This window comes from Zeugodacus cucurbitae, chromosome X (genome assembly GCF_028554725.1).
Source record: "Zeugodacus cucurbitae isolate PBARC_wt_2022May chromosome X, idZeuCucr1.2, whole genome shotgun sequence".
In the NCBI taxonomy this organism is placed as follows: domain Eukaryota; kingdom Metazoa; phylum Arthropoda; class Insecta; order Diptera; family Tephritidae; genus Zeugodacus; species Zeugodacus cucurbitae.
In genome coordinates, this window is record NC_071672.1 from 32,991,100 (window position 1) to 33,012,600 (window position 21,501).

The 21,501-nt window shown below is 39.4% G+C and overlaps 1 protein-coding gene across 12 annotated transcripts in view; it reads right to left on the reverse strand.

The window, feature by feature from the left end:
• The window catches only part of LOC105220041 (epidermal growth factor receptor kinase substrate 8-like protein 2), a 42,830-nt gene extending 22,596 nt beyond the window's left edge, over positions 1–20,234 (reverse strand). For 3 of the 12 annotated variants that reach the window (XM_054235602.1, XM_054235601.1, XM_054235600.1), the window contains exon 1: positions 19,921–20,147. The gene's annotated coding sequence lies outside the window, so the exon portion shown is untranslated. Of the gene's footprint in view, positions 1–15,426; positions 16,588–18,778; positions 18,902–19,417; positions 19,573–19,648; positions 19,800–19,920 lie in introns of those variants that run through there. The other 9 variants (XM_054235595.1, XM_054235598.1, XM_054235597.1 and 6 more) reach the window with 9 other exon arrangements.
• Positions 20,235–21,501: the final 1,267 nt, after the last annotated feature.

Below are 21,501 nucleotides of genomic sequence, written 5' to 3' on the forward strand. Positions count from 1 at the left end.
ATTTGACAATCGCTCAAAAAAAGTGCTTCGAAAATTGGTTTGAGCGCATGCAAAAGTGTATAAATCTTGATGGAGAATATTTTGAAAAACAATAAAACCATTATCGTTGATAAATATTCCTATTTTCATTATTAGGCCAGAAATATATATAGCAGTCCTCGTATTATTAAAAAATGGCACATTTAACCGTTGGCACTAAGAGTAGGTTGATATTGTAGATGGATGGCTTCGGACGACTGGACTGGTGGAGAAAAGGGGAGGGACTGCCCACTTTTCTTGAGCTTGGTTAAGTTAAAGGAACTGTGGCACAGGAGATTCCACTTGGACTTCCAGATCCGCTATTTCGCGTGGTTGTGAGATCAAAGAAGGCGAGACATTCCTGAAGAAGGTGATGAGATGGTTCCACCTCGTCCACCAATATACACTTTTACAACTAGCAGCCGATATGATTTTACAGCTTGTATACCGATGGTGCAATGGCCAGTTAGAACCCCTACGACGAAGGAGAGGCCTGTGATTCACCTTAGGCCAGAAGGGTGGTGATTGTGTAAATGCTAGTGACTGACCAACCCTTGCCCAACTCAGCCGAGGCCTATCTGTCCAGTAGTAAACCAAAATTTACGGTTATAATTTACGGCTACTCTTAATTTAATGCAGTAGTTATTTTATGGAGTCATGTGTAGAAGTTCTAGTAGGTGAGGACAGTTTCTGATTGCCATTCACTTGAGAGTGGCCAGAAAAGATTCTTCTCCAAATGGTTCAAGAAGCTCACGACTTACGGTTTTAGACCAAGTATCCTCTGGGTAGCCAACAAACAGTCGTTTGGGACCCACCATATAAAAACAAAGTACCAATCGTCGAGAGCCACGGATGAGAAACCCCGTTTTGATTACCACCCCCTAAAACGTTTTCACGATTATGATTTTATGGCATGCACCTGGAATGTCCAGACCCAGCTGGCTGACGTCTTCATAAGACTTAAGGCACCGCCATCAAAGAAGTGCGAATGTGTGTCCTTGTGTAGATGTCAGCGTTGAAATCGCCAAGCACGATTTTGACATCGTTGGAGGGTGGACGCAAATAAGCGATATGTTGCATAACCTCGCTCCTTTATATGGCCGCTGTAGTAGATGTCACAAGGACCCACTTTCCTTCGTCCTTGTCCCGTCCATCGCACTTCTTGGATGGCGGTGATGCCAGCCTTTAGTCGTATGAGGACATCAACCAGCTGGGCAGAGGCACGTTCCCAATTAAGGGTCCGGACATTCCAGGTGCATGCCCGCAAATCAAACTCCTTAAAACGTTTGCAAGGGTCGTCATCAAAAGGGAGTTTCCCTTCCGAGGCTTTCGTCGATTTTTTATTGATACTTCGTTTTTTATGTGGTGGGTCCCAAACCCTACGCACAAGCGCAAAGCGGGTTCGCCTTCTCACTGTAGCTCGCCTCCAAACGGCTGTTTGTTGGCTACCCAGAGGATACTTGGTCTACAACCGGAAAACGTGAGCTGCTTGGACCATGTGGAACATGAAACACATATTATTTCTTACACTCCTTTTTTAAGTAAAAAATGAGACTACTCAACATTTGTATATGAAATGCTAACGGTGTTAACCAACATAAATGGGAGCTTATTAGATTTACATATTAGATTTATGGATGTAAATAATTTAGATGTTATGCTATTGTCAGAAACTCATCTTACGAACAAAAACAATTTTTTTATACCGGGATTTTTACTCTATGTTACAAATTATCCACGGTGGAATAGCAGTGTTGGTTAGAAAACGTTTAAACCACCTCGCATTAGAATCTCAAGCTACAGCGCAGTTACAAGCTACAACAATATCTATAAACAAGTGAGGGTGTAACCGAACATTTTAGTAAGATAACAGGGGGATGGGGTCATATGTAGAAGTTCACGCAAGTGAGGAAAGTTTCTGATTGCCATTCACTTGGGAGTGGCCAGGAACGATTCTTTTGCATATGACTCAAGCAGCTCACGACTTCCGGTTTTAGACCAAGTATCCCCTGGGTAGCTAACAGACATCCGTTTGGAGGCGAGCTAAAGTGAGAAGGCGAAGCCCGCTTGTGCGGTTGTGCGTAGGGCTTGGGACCCACCACATAAAAAAATCTCCCCAATGAAAACAAACACCGAGCCTCGGATGAGAAACCCCCCTTTTGATGACGACCCCTGCAAACGTACTAAGGATCATGATTTGAGGGCATGCACCTGGAATGTCCGGACTCTTAATTGGGAAGGTGCCTCTGCCCAGCTGGTTGATGTCCTCATACAACTAAAGGCTGACATCACCGCCGTCCAAGAAGTGCGATGGACGGGACAAGGACGGAAGAAGGTGGGTCCTTGTAACATCTACTACAGCGGCCATATAAAGGAGCGCAAATTTGGTGTTGGATTTGTGGTGGGAGAGAGACTCCGTCCCCGAGTCCTGGCATTCACCCCGGTGAATGAACGTCTAGCCACAATCCGCATAAAAGCGAGGTTCTTCAACATATCGCTGATTTGCGCCCACGCCCCAACGGAAGAGAAGGACGATGTGACCAAAGACGCTTTCTATGAGCGCCTAGAACGCACCTATGAGCGCTGCCCCCGCCACGATGTCAAAATCGTGCTTGGCGATTTTAACGCCAGGGTGGGTAAAGAAGGTGTCTTTGGCACAACAGTCGGAAAATTCAGCCTCCATGACGAAACATCGCCAAACGGCCTGAGGCTGATCGACTTCGCTGGGGCCCGAAATATGGTTGTCTGTAGTACCAGAAGTGTCTGAGTACCAAACACAAGGAAGGTTCGACGTCGAAAAGCTGCAATCACAACCGACAGCCGAACGATTTTCTACTCGACTTGCACTCCTGCTCTCTGAGAGCACTCGTCAGCATCTCGATATAAGGGAGCTGTGGAACGGCATCTCAAACTCATTGCATACCGCTGCAGCCGAAACAATTGGTCTCCGGCAACGCCAAAAAACCAGTTGGTACGATGAGAATTGTCGTTCCGCAGTGGAGAGAAAACAGACTGCCTACCTCGCAACGTTGCGATCGACCACAACACGTTCGGGGTGGGATAGATATCGAGAACTGAAGAGGGAAGCGAGACGCATTTGCAGACGTAAAAAGAAAGAGGCCGAAATGCGTGAGTATGAAAAGCTTGAAAAGCTGGCCGACATGGGTAATGCTCGAAAATTTTATGAAAAGATGAGGCGATTAACAGAAGGTTTCAAGACCGGAGCATTATCATGTAGGGACCGAGAAGGTAATCTGGTAACGGATGTCCAGAGCACACTGGGATTATGGAGGGAACACTTCTCCGACCTGCTCAATGGCAGTGAAAGTACAACACCAGGAGATGGCGAACCCGATTCCCCAATCGATGACGATGGAATAGATGTTCCATTACCCGACCATGAAGAGATTCGAATAGCAATTACCCGCTTGAAGAACAACAAAGCGGCGGGGGCCGATGGATTACCGGCCGAGCTATTCAAATACGGCGGCGAAGAACTGATAAGGTGCATGCATCAGCTTCTTTGTAGAATATGGTCGGAAGAAAGCATGCCTGACGATTGGAATCTTAGTGTGCTCTGCCCAATCCATAAGAAGGGAGACCCCACAATCTGCGCCAACTACCGTGGTATAAGTCTCCTCAATATCGCATATAAGGTTTTGTCGAGCGTATTGTGTGAAAGACTAAAGCCCACCGTCAACGAACTGATTGGACCTTATCAGTGTGGGTTTAGACCTGGAAAATCCACAATGGACCAGATATTCACCATGCGCCAAATCTTGGAAAAGACCCGAGAGAGAAGAATCGATACTCACCATCTTTTTATCGATTTTAAAGCTGCCTTCGATAGCACGAAAAGGAGCTGCCTTTATGCCGCGATGTCTGAATTTGGTATTCCTGCAAAACTAATACGGCTATGTAAGCTGACGTTGAGCAACACCAAAAGCTCCGTCAGGATCGGGAAGGACCTCTCCGAGCCGTTCGATACCAAACGAGGCTTCAGACAGGGTGACTCACTATCGTGCGACTTCTTCAATCTATTGCTGGAAAAAATAATACGAGCTGCAGAACTAAATAGAGAGGGTACAATCTTCTACAAGAGTGTACAGCTCCTGGCGTATGCCGATGATATTGATATCATCGGAAGCAACTACCGCGCCGTTTGTTCTGCGTTTTCCAGACTAGATAAAGAAGCAAAGCGTATGGGTCTGGTGGTGAATGACGACAAGACGAAGTATCTCCTGTCATCAAACAAACAGTCGGCGCACTCGCGTCTTGGCTCCCACGTCACTGTTGACAGTCATAACTTTGAAGTTGTAGATAATTTCGTTTATCTGGGAACCAGCATTAACAACACCAACAATGTCAGCCTTGAAATCCAACGCAGAATCACTCTTGCCAACAGGTGCTACTTTGGACTGAGTAGGCAATTGAAAAGTAAAGTCCTCTCTCGACGAACCAAAATCAAACTCTATAAGTCGCTCATTATTCCCGTCCTGATGTATGGCGCTGAAGCGTGGACGATGACAACATCCGATGAGACGACTCTTGGGGTTTTCGAGAGAAAGGTTTTGCGCAAGATTTATGGTCCTCTAAACATTGGCAACGGCGAATACCGCAGGCGATGGAACGATGAGCTGTACGATTTATACGACGACATTGACATGGTGAAGGTGCATGCATCAGCTTCTTTGTAGAATATGGTCGGAAGAAAGCATGCCTGACGATTGGAATCTTAGTGTGCTCTGCCCAATCCATAAGAAGGGAGACCCCACAATCTGCGCCAACTACCGTGGTATAAGTCTCCTCAATATCGCATATAAGGTTTTGTCGAGCGTATTGTGTGAAAGACTAAAGCCCACCGTCAACGAACTGATTGGACCTTATCAGTGTGGTTTTAGACCTGGAAAATCCACAATGGACCAGATATTCACCATGCGCCAAATCTTGGAAAAGACCCGAGAGAGAAGAATCGATACTCACCATCTTTTTATCGATTTTAAAGCTGCCTTCGATAGCACGAAAAGGAGCTGCCTTTATGCCGCGATGTCTGAATTTGGTATTCCTGCAAAACTAATACGGCTATGTAAGCTGACGTTGAGCAACACCAAAAGCTCCGTCAGGATCGGGAAGGACCTCTCCGAGCCGTTCGATACCAAACGAGGCTTCAGACAGGGTGACTCACTATCGTGCGACTTCTTCAATCTATTGCTGGAAAAAATAATACGAGCTGCAGAACTAAATAGAGAGGGTACAATCTTCTACAAGAGTGTACAGCTCCTGGCGTATGCCGATGATATTGATATCATCGGAAGCAACTACCGCGCCGTTTGTTCTGCGTTTTCCAGACTAGATAAAGAAGCAAAGCGTATGGGTCTGGTGGTGAATGACGACAAGACGAAGTATCTCCTGTCATCAAACAAACAGTCGGCGCACTCGCGTCTTGGCTCCCACGTCACTGTTGACAGTCATAACTTTGAAGTTGTAGATAATTTCGTTTATCTGGGAACCAGCATTAACAACACCAACAATGTCAGCCTTGAAATCCAACGCAGAATCACTCTTGCCAACAGGTGCTACTTTGGACTGAGTAGGCAATTGAAAAGTAAAGTCCTCTCTCGACGAACCAAAATCAAACTCTATAAGTCGCTCATTATTCCCGTCCTGATGTATGGCGCTGAAGCGTGGACGATGACAACATCCGATGAGACGACTCTTGGGGTTTTCGAGAGAAAGGTTTTGCACAAGATTTATGGTCCTCTAAACATTGGCAACGGCGAATACCGCAGGCGATGGAACGATGAGCTGTACGATTTATACGACGACATTGACATAGTTCAGCGAATAAAAAGACGAAAGAAGAGAGATTTACCCATACGACGACTCTTGGGGTTTTCGAGAGAAAGGTTTTGCGCAAGATTTATGGTCCTCTAAACATTGGCAACGGCGAATACCGCAGGCGATGGAACGATGAGCTGTACGATTTATACGACGACATTGACATAGTTCAGCGAATAAAAAGACAGCGGCTACGCTGGCTAGGTCATGTTGTACGGATGGAAGAAAACACTCCAGCTCTGAAAGTATTCGATGCAGTACCCGCTGGAGGAAGCCGCGGAAGAGGACGACCTCCACTCCGGTGGAAAGACCAAGTGCAAAGTGACCTGGCTTCACTTGGTGTTTCCAGTTGGCCCCAAAAAGCAAAAAGGAGGAATGAGTGGCGCGCTCTGGTGGATTCGGCTATAATCGCTTAAAGCGGTTCCTACGCCAAATATATATATATATAACACACAAATTTACCCATAAATTCGGCATAAAGTTTAATAGAATAACGAAAATCGTCAAATATAGTATATGAGGGCTGAGGTAATTCCTGAACCGATTTCATTAATTTTAACTAGCAAGGTGCACTATATCCAAGACTATACTCTCGCTTTATTTTGCTAAGATATCAGCACATATTAACCAATACATATATGCAGAATAAATCCTACCGTATTTTTTAAAAACCTAGGTATATGGGAGACAGGAGATGTTATGACCCGATTTTAATAATTTTTGGAACAGAACACTATTAGAAGAAAACAATGTCCTCTGAATTACATTAAATTATCTGAGAGATTTACCCATATTTTCGGTTAAAATTTAACCTTAGGCTCTGAGTTCATCATGTTCCATATCTGGGGCCTTGAAAAGTTATAGTCCGTTTTCGACAATTTTTTCACAAGTGATGCCACAGATTATATACAGGATTTGTGTAAAGTTTTACTTCGCTATCTTCATTATAAAGTGAAGGAATCAGATGGAATTCAAAATTGAGTTATGAGGAAAGTAGTTGTGGTTGTGAACCGATTTCGCTCATTCGTGTTGTCAGGGTGTCAAGAAAATATTATATACCGAATTTCATTGAAATCAGTGTTTTAGACGTGCGTACGCTCCGAGGACCAAACATTGACTCGGACCATTATCTAGTAGCAGCAAAGATACGCACTCGCCTCTGTGCAGCAAAGAACGCCCGTCAACAAACACAAGGAAGGTTCGACGTCGAAAAGCTGCAATCACAACCGACAGCCGAACGATTTTCTACTCGACTTGCACTCCTGCTCTCTGAGAGCACTCATCAGCATCTCGATATAAGGGAGCTGTGGAACGGCATCTCAAACTCATTGCATACCGCTGCAGCCGAAACAATTGGTCTCCGGCAACGCCAAAAAACCAGTCGGTACGATGAGAATTGTCGTTCCGCAGTGGAGAGAAAACAGACTGCCTACCTCGCAACGTTGCGATCGACCACAACACGTTCGGGGTGGGATAGATATCGAGAACTGAAGAGGGAAGCGAGACGCATTTGCAGACGTAAAAAGAAAGAGGCCGAAATGCGTGAGTATGAAAAGCTTGAAAAGCTGGCCGACATGGGTAATGCTCGAAAATTTTATGAAAAGATGAGGCGATTAACAGAAGGTTTCAAGACCGGAGCATTATCATGTAGGGACCGAGAAGGTAATCTGGTAACGGATGTCCAGAGCACACTGGGATTATGGAGGGAACACTTCTCCGACCTGCTCAATGGCAGTGAAAGTACAACACCAGGAGATGGCGAACCCGATTCCCCAATCGATGACGATGGAATAGATGTTCCATTACCCGACCATGAAGAAATTCGAATAGCAATTACCCGCTTGAAGAACAACAAAGCGGCGGGGGCCGATGGATTACCGGCCGAGCTATTCAAATACGGCGGCGAAGAACTGATAAGGTGCATGCATCAGCTTCTTTGTAGAATATGGTCGGAAGAAAGCATGCCTGACGATTGGAATCTTAGTGTGCTCTGCCCAATCCATAAGAAGGGAGACCCCACAATCTGAGCCAACTACCGTGGTATAAGTCTCCTCAATATCGCATATAAGGTTTTGTCGAGCGTATTGTGTGAAAGACTAAAGCCCACCGTCAACGAACTGATTGGACCTTATCAGTGTGGTTTTAGACCTGGAAAATCCACAATGGACCAGATATTCACCATGCGCCAAATCTTGGAAAAGACCCGAGAGAGAAGAATCGATACTCACCATCTTTTTATCGATTTTAAAGCTGCCTTCGATAGCACGAAAAGGAGCTGCCTTTATGCCGCGATGTCTGAATTTGGTATTCCTGCAAAACTAATACGGCTATGTAAGCTGACGTTGAGCAACACCAAAAGCTCCGTCAGGATCGGGAAGGACCTCTCCGAGCCGTTCGATACCAAACGAGGCTTCAGACAGGGTGACTCACTATCGTGCGACTTCTTCAATCTATTGCTGGAAAAAATAATACGAGCTGCAGAACTAAATAGAGAGGGTACAATCTTCTACAAGAGTGTACAGCTCCTGGCGTATGCCGATGATATTGATATCATCGGAAGCAACTACCGCGCCGTTTGTTCTGCGTTTTCCAGACTAGATAAAGAAGCAAAGCGTATGGGTCTGGTGGTGAATGACGACAAGACGAAGTATCTCCTGTCATCAAACAAACAGTCGGCGCACTCGCGTCTTGGCTCCCACGTCACTGTTGACAGTCATAACTTTGAAGTTGTAGATAATTTCGTTTATCTGGGAACCAGCATTAACAACACCAACAATGTCAGCCTTGAAATCCAACGCAGAATCACTCTTGCCAACAGGTGCTACTTTGGACTGAGTAGGCAATTGAAAAGTAAAGTCCTCTCTCGACGAACCAAAATCAAACTCTATAAGTCGCTCATTATTCCCGTCCTGATGTATGGCGCTGAAGCGTGGACGATGACAACATCCGATGAGACGACTCTTGGGGTTTTCGAGAGAAAGGTTTTGCACAAGATTTATGGTCCTCTAAACATTGGCAACGGCGAATACCGCAGGCGATGGAACGATGAGCTGTACGATTTATACGACGACATTGACATAGTTCAGCGAATAAAAAGACGAAAGAAGAGAGATTTACCCATATTTTCGGTTAAAATTTAACCTTAGGCTCTGAGTTCATCATGTTCCATATCTGGGGCCTTGAAAAGTTATAGTCCGTTTTCGACAATTTTTTCACAAGTGATGCCACAGATTATATACAGGATTTGTGTAAAGTTTTACTTCGCTATCTTCATTATAAAGAATCAGATGGAATTCAAAATTGAGTTATGAGGAAAGTAGTTGTGGTTGTGAACCGATTTCGCTCATTCGTGTTGTCAGGGTGTCAAGAAAATATTATATACCGAATTTCATTGAAATCTGTGGAGTAGGTCCTGTGATATGGTTTTTAACCCATAAGTGGGCGATGAAGCTTCCTTCTGCTATTTCTCCTGTACAGTGTAGTGTTTCTGACGTTTTTCGTTAGTGAGTTAACCCTCTTTTAGTCATTTTCAACCTAACCTTTGTATAGGAGGTGGGCGTGGTTATTATCCGATTTCTTTCATTTTTGGAGTGTATAAGGAAACGGCTAAAAGAAACGACTGCAGAAAGTTGGGTTTATATAGCTTTATTGGTTTGCAAGATATAAACAAAAAACCTATTTGGGGGCGGGGTCACGCCCATTTTAAACAAAAAATTGCATCCAAATGTGCCCCTCCCTAATGCGATCCTATTTTCCAAATTTAATTTTTATACTCTCGCAAGATGTTGCACAGAGTATCATAGTTTTGTTCACATAACGGAGAAATAAAAGAGTTAGATATGGGGTTGTATATATATAAATGATCAAGATGACGAGTGGATTTGAAATCGGGATGTCTGTCCGTCTGACCGTGCAAGCGATAACTTGATTAAAAATTAAGATATCTTAATGAAACTTGGAACACATATTCCTTGGCACCCTGAGGAGGTTGCTTTCTGCACCCTGGTTGGTGACTGCAAAATCGGTCCACTGCCACGCCCACAAAATGGCGGAAACTGAAAACCTATACAGTGTCATAACTAAGCCATAAATAAAGTTATTAAAATAAAATTTGGAACACAGGATTGCATTAGGGAGGGGCACATTTGGATGTAATTTTTTTTAAGAAGTGGGCGTGGTCCCGCCCTCAAATAGGATTTTTGTATTTATCTCGCAAATCAATAAAGCTATATAAACCAAACTTTCTGCAGTCGTTTCTTTTAGCCACTTATTAACGCAGTCCAAAAATAAAAGAAATCGGATAATAACTACGCCCACCTCCCATACAAAGGTTAGGTTGGAAATTACTAAAAGTGGGTTAACTCGCTAAGGAAAAACGTCAGAAACACTAAATTCCACATAAGAAATGGCAGATAGAAGCTGCACTCAGATTTTTTTACAAAATGGAAAATGGGCGTGCTCACTTATGGGTCAAACACCATATCTCAGGAACTAATTGACCGATTTCAATGAAACTTGGTTTGTAATAGTTTCCTTACATCCCAATGATATGTTGTGAAAATAGGCCAAATCAAGTTTTCGAGGCCCCATATATCGAACATGAGGACCTCGGTGCTTCTAACCTAATATTAGGGTTTCCAACTTTCAATGGACTTTATACAATATATATGACGAAGATGTGGGTCAAATTGTGTATTATATAATATTAATAAAGTTTAGTAAATTGCGAGAGTATAAAATGTTCGGTTACACCCGAACTTAGCCCTTCCTTACTTGTTATAACTTTATTTGTGGCTTTGTTTTGACATTGTATGTTTTTTCGGTTTTCGCCATTTTGTGGGCGTGGTAGTGGACCGATTTTACTAAGGGTAATTTTTCACCTCAGATATTTTAATGTAATTCATTCCCTCTGAATTTTTTTCTCTCTCTCTGTACCTGAAATGGTAAAATTCGAGTCATAACTTCCCCCAGATCCCATATACCTGATTATAAGTAATATTAAATTAAGTGAGCGTATAGTCTTCGATACATTGTATCTTGGTGGTGAAAACGAGTGAGTTTAGGAATTACCTCAGTCCCCATATACTATTTATGTTGATTTTCGTTATTCTATTGAACTTTATACCGAATATATGGGTCGAATTGTGTTATCTTTATAAAATTACATCAATAAATTGCAAGAGTATAAAATGTTTGGTTACACCCGCACTTAGCCCTTCCTTACTTGTTTATATATATATATAACCCCATATATAACTCTTTTATTTCTTGGTGAAACAAACAACCGTTATGTGAACAAAACTATAATACTCTGTGCAACATGTTGCGAGAGTATAAAAATCGCTGTGGGGACTTAAACCTGGCGGCTATATACTGCCCACCTCTGTAAAATTACAGATAGCGAATTCAAAGACTTCTTAGGAACGCTGTCAGGTGCAGATTACAATGCCAAACACATGTATTGGGGCTCACGTTTTATAAATCCGAAAGGACGACAGTTGTATCATAATATTATAAATATGAGCAATAACCGTAAATTTTATTATCTCCTAGTAAGCCGACATATTGGCCTAGTGATTAAAAAAATTACCAGATTTAATTGATTTTGCTGTAATCAAAAATATAGATAAATCGCACATAACTGTAGATACATGTAATGACCTATCTTCTGATCACGTTATCTTCTGATAAGTTATATGAACAACCCACATTTGTTGAAAAGAAAATGGGCCTAACATCTCACAAAACGAACTTGCTAAGATTCAAAAAATACGTGAGGAGCATTAGTATTGAGTACAAAACAAATATAGAAGGAGATACTTCTGTATACTTCTAATTACTAACACAGCAACACCAAAGAAAAACTATAAGCCATTTGGTCTCAGAAACATCAGTAATAATGAAATAGAAAAGCTTGTAAGTGAAAAAAAGCGTGCTATACGAGAATGGCAGATAAATCGCTCCCCTTCCACTCAGCTTCAATTGAAATCGGCTGTACGTAAATTAAAAACAGCTCTTTAACGCGAGGAAAATTCAACAATGAAATGTGTATAAAGAAACTGCGTCCGAACTCAAGTAAGCAAAATTCCCTTTGAAAAGCCCAAAAGTACATGAAGCCACCAGTCGACTCCAACATGCCTATACGAGACTTGGGTGGAAATTGGGCTCGAAGTGAAGAGGAAAAGGCTCATTATTTTGCAAATTTCCTAGAAAAGTATTTCAAGCTTTAAGCTGCCAATCTTACCCAACAGAGCTAACGAGTCGATCGAGTCTTTTAAGACTTCAACTTTTGAAATCATTACTTCAATTATCATCAAAGAACTTAATCCAATAAAGTCGCCGGGACAGGATAATATTACCCCAAAAATCCTATTGGAGCTACCAAATATTGCTCTCTTTGCTTTTCAATGCAATCATTAGTTTTGGATACTATCCAATTTCATGGAAAAAGTCGCAGATTATCCTGATAGATAAACCTAGGAAAGACTTGACTCAGCCGTCTTCATAGAGACCAATTAGTCTCCTACCCTGCCTTTCTAAAATATTTGAAAAGGTGTTACTATCAAAGATGCCCCCTTTCCTCCATGAAAATAATGTAATACCAACGTACCTATTCGGGTTTTTGCAAAACATAGCACAATAGAACAAGTAAATAGAATTATTAATGAAATAAGAAAAGCATTCGAGCACAGGGAGTACTGCTTAGCTATATTTCTAGACGTAGCTCAGGCTTTTGATAAGGTGTGGCATGAAGGTCTTTTATATAAGATTAAAAACATTCTACCTTTAGTATTGTATAAAGTATTGGAGTCTTATTTAAAAAAATAGACGATTTATGGTTAAAGTAGGTGATTTCATATCTGCTGAACGACAGATAAGGGCTGGTGTACCTCAGGGCAGTGTTTTAGACCCAACTCTGTACATCATATATACAGCAGGTCTTCCAACAGCGGAGCATTTCAGTTCTGTCGAAGAATGGCTAGCCAACTGGCATATGAGCAAATGTGAATGAGCAAAAGTGTTACATTTATGCTAAGTAAAAATGCAGGCAGTAAAATGAACAATATTTTAGTACCCCAAGCGACTGAAGTAACATATCTTGGTATTCACTTGGATAGAAGGCTCACGAGGAGAAAACACATATCGAGCAAAATAACCTGCATGAAGATAAGAGCTGCAAATTTAAATTGGCTTTTAAATAAAAACTCTAAACTTAGCCTAGACAACAAAGTCCTTTTATACAATGAGGAGGTCATAAAGCCGATAAAGCCATACATCCAGTATGGCATTCAACTGTGGGGTACGACCTGTGCAACTAATATTGATATAATACGAAGCTTACAATAATCACGTGCTCACCATGGTACATGCTAAATGGAAACATCCATAAAGATCTTGGTATCCCTATGGTAAAGAAAGAAGTACATAACACCAGAACAAACAGCTCAATAATTGAGCTTGTCTAGATTTTAAATAGATTTAAGATTTTATAACTTATTGTTAGACTTTATAAAAGCAGATTCAATAAATAAAGAAATATTGAAAAAATGTCTTCCATTGTAAACATTGAAATAACTTCATATTTTACTTTAATTTAAATTTTTTCGCGAAGAACTCATTTATATATTAGCGGCCTTCGGCCGCGTTTTAAAACAAAGAACCATAGTTGAGCCAACTCTGTATAGATCCCAAATAAAAATTTAAAACAATTTCTTAACTAATTTTCCATAGAAAACAATAAGTATATGTATTAATCCAGTTGAAACATCACTTTATTTATCACTGAAAATTAGAAACCGTCTTGGTTTAACATACCATAATATCGCTACAGAGACTAAAATAGGTATTATTTATATTAATCGTTATGTATATAATAATTTTGAAGTGCAAAAAATATTGGGTTTTTTAATTTAAATGCCCAAATATGAATATTTCGTCTGATTTGGCTACAATTCAAATTGTTATAAAAAATGCTAATTTTGAGGAACTCTCCCGCTGCTATAAGTTGGACATCCCTTTATCTCTGGAAAAACTGTACGTAGCTATTCAATTACTAGATTAGTTTTTATGTACGAAAAATCGCAATTCTGTGTCTTAAGTCTTGAAAAGGAGTACCGTTGTCCTATTGTGGTTTACTACTAGACATTTGAGCCTCGGCTGAGTTAGGCAAGGGTTGGTCAGTCACTAGCTCTTGCGCAGTCACCAGACCCTTCTGGCTTAAGGTGAATCGCAGGGGTTCTACCGAGTTCTTCACCCTCAGTAAAGTTCACCTCTCGTAGGGGTTCTAACAGGCCATTGATCCATCGGGATTCACGCTATAAGGTTAAGGCTTACCGGATGCTAGCTTTAAGCTGCATGGAGGAGGACGAGTAGAATCATCTCATCACTTTCTTCTGGAATGTCCCGCCTTTACGAGATCAAGAAAAATATTTTTCGGATCTCACTTTTTCGAATAATCTCGCGAAATACGGATACAGAAGTGAAAAATCTCGTCAGATTTTCAGTAGGTTCAGGGCGTTCCCTTTGGGGAACAGTCTTACAACCTATGTTTTAAAATCACTTGCTACATATATTATACTAGCAGACTACTCCGGCTTCGCACGGGTTTAAACACGGAACGCTCAGAGCTCAACGGCCTTGTATATAATATTTTGTTTTTCAAGCCACTGCACACGCTCCCTATTCGCTTCTCAAGGGCGTGCTGGCAGGTTTTGAAATTTTATTCAGCAAGCAGTTGGGAGCACTCGTTACTCTGGCACGCGATTGCGATGCGAAAAAAATGATTTGCAGGACGCTTTTCAGTTTCAGATTAAGATTCTCCATCACGGAGTCCTTTTGATACCCTCACCTGGGAACTACTTCCAGAAAGGTTAGATTCTAGCAATAAATGTAGCCTATGTTACTTGGGGTGAATGTAGCTTTCCAATGGTGAAAGAATTTTTGAAATTGGCACAATAGTTTTCGAGTTTATTCAACACAAACATACATACAAATCTTTCCTCTTTATAATAGTCGTATAGATATACTATTGGTAGACAAACATTTTTATTTCAGCTGTAAGTTCGTTAATGCTCTTGAAAAAATTAACTACTATAATTAAATATCTAATAGTGCAGAGATGTTCAAATTTTCAAGATTTCTTGCTGTCATTATGTGCCTTATAATCATGCTGGAAATCTGAGTAACAAAACTATTTTTACCTACCATGAAATATATATGAAGCGTTTTTCGGTTTAGAATTGGTTTTACTACTTATTTAGAAATTGTTTATAGAACCGTTTGAAATTGTTGTGATTTCTAGTAAGTTAATAAAAAATACTTTTTCATATAAGTTATGTCTTAATAATGCTGTTAGTAACAACTAAGCAAGGTTTATGTAAAATTTGTATCAATTATGGACACTGACAGATAGTTGAGAATCGATCGTTTGATCCACATTCTCGACGCCAGCGTCAATGGTAGCTGTGAATGAACAAGTGTATCTTTTATGAATATAATATTCGGCATCAATCAAAGCAGTTGTTGAACTACTGCTAAGGAAAGTTTGCTTCTTTAGAGCGGTATACTTACGGATCTCCGACTTGACTCTCTAGACTTTGCATATGCCTTCGTCCTGAAATCGAAAACCTGCCTTAGCAGGTTTGTGATAGGTTCAAAACTCTTTAGCGTTAGGTGTTATTGAGAGTTATTTCTGAAGTTACACGCATAATTGTAACGACGTCAAAAAACAGTGTCGGAAAGTGGGTGATTAAGATTCAATGGCTGCAACGATTAGTCTTAAAGTTTTACACAGGCTTCTGTACCATATTTTCTAGTGCTTAATCGAAGCTTTTTTATTACACACCGATAAAAATTATTTTTACAATCTCACAACGAAGTTTGTTCACATAACGGTTGTTTGTAACACCCAAAACTAAACGAGTTAGATATAGGTTTATATAAACCAGAGTGATCAGGGTGAAGAGTGGAGTTCAAATCCGGATGTCTGTCAGTCCGTATATCAATCAAATTCTCAGGAATCTTTTAGGTACTACCTTATACAGTCCAAAAATGGAGGAAATCGGATTATAACCACGCCCTCCTCCCATACAAAGGTTATGTTGAAAACTTCTAAAAATGCTTTAATTCAGTAAGGAAAACCACCAGAACCCTTAAATTCCATTATAAAGATGGTACAGAAGTGATGCACTCCAAATGGAAATAAAATTTTAAATGGGCGACTCGACTCATTTCGCTGTAAAAAGCTTCATAACTTCAGCTATCTCATATATACTTAATATTAGGGTTTTCAAACCTTCAATGGACTTTATACCATATATATGTCGAATATGTGAGTCAAATTGTTTGTTATATTAATACAATTAAATAAACAAACTGCGAGAGCGTAAAACGTCCTTCCTTACTTGTTATACTCTCGCAACAAATGTTGCTAAAGAGAGTATTATAGTTTTGTTCACATAACGGTTGTTTCTAACACCCAAAACTAAACGAGTTAGATATAGGGCTATATATACCAATGTGATCAGGGCGATCCGCCTTGCAAGCTGTAACTTGAGTAAAAATTAAGATATCTTGATGAAAATTGGCACACTTATTTCTTGGCACCATAGGAAGGTTGCTTTCGAAAATGAGCAAAATCGGACCACTGCCACGCCCACAAAATGGCGAAAACCGAAAACACATAAAGTGCCATAACTAAGCCATAAATAAAGCTATGGAAAAAAAATTTGGTATGAAGGATCGCACTATGAAGGGGCATATTTGGATGTAATTTTTTTGGGGAAGTGGGCGTGGCCCCGCCCCCTACTAAGTTTTTTGTACATATCACGCAAACCAATAGAGCTATATAAACCAAACTTTCTGCAGTCGTTTTTTTTAGCCACTTCCTAATGCAGTCCAAAAATGAAAGAAATCGGATCATAACCACGCCCCCCTCCCATACAAAAGTTAGGTTGAAAATTACTAAAAGTGGGTTAGCTCACTAACGAAAAACGTCAGAAACACTAAAATTTCACATAAGAAATGGCAGATTAAAGTTGCACTCAGATTTTTTTACAAAATGGAAAATGGGCGTGGCGTCGCCCACTTATGGGTCAAAAACCAATGAAACCGTTTGAAAACCATTGAAACCGATTTCAATGAAACTTGGTTTGTAATAGTTTCCTTACATCCCAATGAGATGTTGTGAAAATAGGCCAAATCGCTTCACAACCACTCCCACTTCCTATATACCAGAACTTTGAAACCGATCTGAATCATTTACATTACAATATATAAAGTAGGCACTAGTGAAGATATCGGTGCAGAACTTTGCACAAATACTATGTTAATAGTGTGGCAGCCCCATTCTAAAAATCAACTATATCGGACCGTAGGTTTTTAAGGCCCCATATATCGAACACGAGGACCTCGGTGCTTCTAACCTAATATTATGGTTTCCAACTTTCAATGGACTTTATACAATATATATGACGAATATGTGGGTCAAGTTGTGCATTATATAATATAAATAAAGTTAAATAAATAAATTGCGAGAGTATAAAATGTTCGGTTACACCCGAACTTAGCCCTTCCTTACTTGTTTTATACTCTATTTAATGCCAAAATTATTCTAACAAGTAAGCAAAATGTGCAACCGAACATTTGATAATCTTGCAATTTATTGATATAGTTTTATTAAGATAACAGAAAAACGAAAATCATCATATATAGTATATATTATATTTTCATCACCAGCATACATTATATCTAAGATTATATTTCACATATTAACCATAAGCTATTAAGCCCATCGTAATTTTGAAAATCCTATAATTAGCTACATGAGACCCAGGGGAAGTTATGACCCGATTTTAACCATTTCTGGCACAGAGACACACTATTAGCAGAAAAAGATTTCCTCTGAATTAAATTGAGATATTTTGTATTTGTATTTGTACAAAGTTTCAATTCGCTATCTTCATTGATTCCTTATGTATATATTATAAAGTGAAGAAATAAGATGTAATTCAAAATTGAGTTATATGGGAAGTTGTAGGGGTTGTGAACCGATTTCATCCATTTTCCACACGTGTCATCAGGGTGTCAAAAAATATTATATACCGAATTTCATTGAAATCGGTCGAGTAGTTCCTGAGATATGGTTTTCGACCCATAAGTGGCCGATGACACGCCCATTTTCCATTTTGTAAAAAAATGAGTGCAAAAAAGAGTGCAGCTTCTTTCTGCCATTTCTTCTGTAAAATTTAGTGTTTCTAACGTGTTTCGTTAGTGAGTTAACACACTTTTAGTAATATTCAACCTAACCTTTGTATGGGATGTGGGCGTGGTTATCATCCGATTTCAACTACGTTAATAGTGTATGGTGGGGTACGTAAGGGAACCGACTGCGGAAAGTTTGGTTTATATAGCTGAATTGGTTTGCGAGATATATACAAAAAAACTATTTAGGGCGGGGCCACGCCCACTTCCCCAAAAAAATTACATCCAAATATGGCCCTTTCTAGGACGATCCTTTCTACCACATTTTACTTTTATAACTTTATTTATGGCTTAGTTATGACACTATATCTAACTCGTTTAATTTTATGACTTACAAACATCCGTTATGTGAACAAAACTATAATACTCTGTTAGCAACTTTTGTTGCGAGAGTATACAAATATGCGCGTACGTAATTTTACATATTAACAAAAATATGTCAAAAATCGTACCTACGGTATGTATTTTAATTATTTGCGTTCTCTTTTTGTTAACCGTTTATTTAGACATAACTTGTGTATATGTATATCTATGTATGGATGTGTAAACTTGTTTATGTAGACTAATACACATACATATGTACGTGTTGGAGTTAACAATCTCGGCTAGAAATGTATTATACACATTCCGGTATATTGTAGATACATATATAGTTATATACCTGTGCAGGTACGACTACGGAATTCTACACATTACTATTGCATGATTTCACTGCTTTGGCATTTAGGCGGTTTCACGTACAGCTTTCATTATACATTACTTTTTGTTTGTTATGCGGCGATATCTACAATTGTCATATGATTATATTCATATATACTTATACATATATATATACAAATGTATGTAACTACGTAATATGACTGTATGGAAATATAACTGAATTTATAATGAAAGTTTTTCCCATTTAACTGCTACAATACTTTTATTTAGTGACACGTATTTATGTTTTGGTTAATATATGTATATGTACGCACATAATCACATTCAAAGGACAAAGGACTCAACAGGACGCTCATAACAAAATTGTTAGACAAAAATTAAAATTGAAATAAATTACAATTTGTGTATTTTATTTTAGTTTTATACTTTCAAACATAAGTTTAAAGCTGGACAGCAAGAGCACTGATTGAGGTAGATATTTGATTTATATGGTACAAAGCAGTTGGTTTGTGTTTCTTACCAAGTGAAAAGTGGTTTATATACAACTGTTAGAATATATGTGTTTATAAATACATATGTGTATATGTATATATATATATATATATTTATAAATATGTATGTAGCTTTTATATACTCTTACATATAAGTATGCTTTTATACAGAACTAGGATTCAGTTCGCATTCTTAAATTTATACATACATACATTCAAGTATATATGTATATACGTTTAGTTAAATGGTGTCATGTTAATAAACATTGCTTTAACCAAATAATAATAATTGTTGCGTTATGTTTTTTTGTTGCCTTCCTCATACAGTTTTAGAGGGCATGTTGTTACAATGTACTTGTTTGTTGTGTTTAGTTGCGCACCTGTTAATACGTTAGCAATATTTGATCATTTTATTTATTTAGTATTTGTATATTGTTTAGGCAATAAATGACTTTCTTTCGCTTTAATATTATATTTTCAATCAATTTTGCTTTATTTTACATATGTATGTATTACGGCAATTTGCCTGCATTGGCTAGTAGGTAAGTATACGTGGATAGACTGACGTTGATGAATGCAACCAATAATAGAATGTGGCGGCTTAAGCAAAATAAGTATAGATTTTTGAATAACACATTATTGCATATATTACCGTTGGCACAAGCACATGAACATATATATACACAAACGTACATTTTGTATTTTATCATAAGATCACTACATATTTTGTATATAATTTGACAAAAACAAAAAAAGCGAAGCACCCAATTCTAGCTTGCACAAAAAGTATAAAGACTGTTGAAAACAAAGAAAAGTTAGCGATAATATAACGCACGCGCGTTCTACTAGCCACGCTATTTCGCCTCACAAAACCAACTGCATTAACGTCTTTGATTGTTGGCAGTTCATTTGCTTTTTGCTTTCGTTTCATATTGGCTCCCACGAATCGAGTTGAGTTCGTCTCACTAGCACAAAGTTAAGCGGTTAAACGCTAACAGCGAGAGAGAGAGAGAGAGTTGACTGCTAAAAAGCCAGTCATGACTCAAAAATGGAGTGCACAATACAAAGTCGGAATTGCGTTCTACTCCAGAATAGTGAGCAGCAAAACGATAAGGCCGAGCATGAATTTAGGTTCAAATTATTGGAACAAATTGTTTCAGTTTTTTTATGAAACTATGATAGCTAACAACTAGCAGTAATATATAAAGTAAGCTAATATAATTTCTATGTAAAATGTTTAGTGCTGCTATTTATAAAGTTTGCGTTGCCAAATATACTATGTACAGTTCAACTTCCATAAGTCGAACTCTTGAATTGGAAATTTAAGTCAAATATCATACAAATTACCTTCCATAACTAGAAGCTTTTTGTGGATTACGGTGATTCGAGTTAGGTATAAAAAACCAACCGATAATGTAGCAAATTGTCAATCAATTTTTTAGATTAGGTTAGGTTACTCTAGCAGACTACAACGCCACACATAGACCAGTTTTGGTCCTTTGTGAAACCAGATGGATGCCGTCACTTGAGGAGTAGTCATCTTTACGCAAGACAGTGACCAGTGAGTATGTCGGCATTTTCCTACATTTTCTTCTATCGAGCGCCAATAGAAATTTCGTGTACTTCTTATCTACCGCCTTGCACATAACTTTTGAGGTTTTGCATCCCGGCATATTCTTCCAGCGCGCTTTGAACTTTTTTACCAAGTTTCTGTCTAGATCATCATATAGACAGTGTAAAGGTCTATCTACGTTCATCATATTTTCGGATGACAGTTTTACGCCTCGTTTGGCAATCTCAACCACTATCTCGTTACCTTCTATGCCCTTGTGGCCTGGCACCCAGTAGAAATGAAGTCGCCTATTCCTGGCGACATCATCCACTGCTGTCCTACCACTTAAGACACTTTTGGCCGATACGCTGAAAGAGGACTGTCTACGTATATGTTTAATTTAGAGTATCCTTTTGGTGCGCTTAAGGATAGCTCAGCGGCTTTTCCAATTGCAAACACCTCCGCTTAAGATATACTGCAGTGGTCCGGTAGTTTGAATGGTTGCATTATACCTAACTCTGGGCAGTATATCCCCGCGCCTACCCCGTCCTCCATTTTCGAGCCATCCGTAAATATGTTTAAATTGCTGCGTGCAGGTGCTATGCCCTTACGCCAGCCATCTCTTTCTAGGTTTACTTTGAACCTTCTTTCCCATTTGAAAGATGGGGTCAGGTAGTCGGT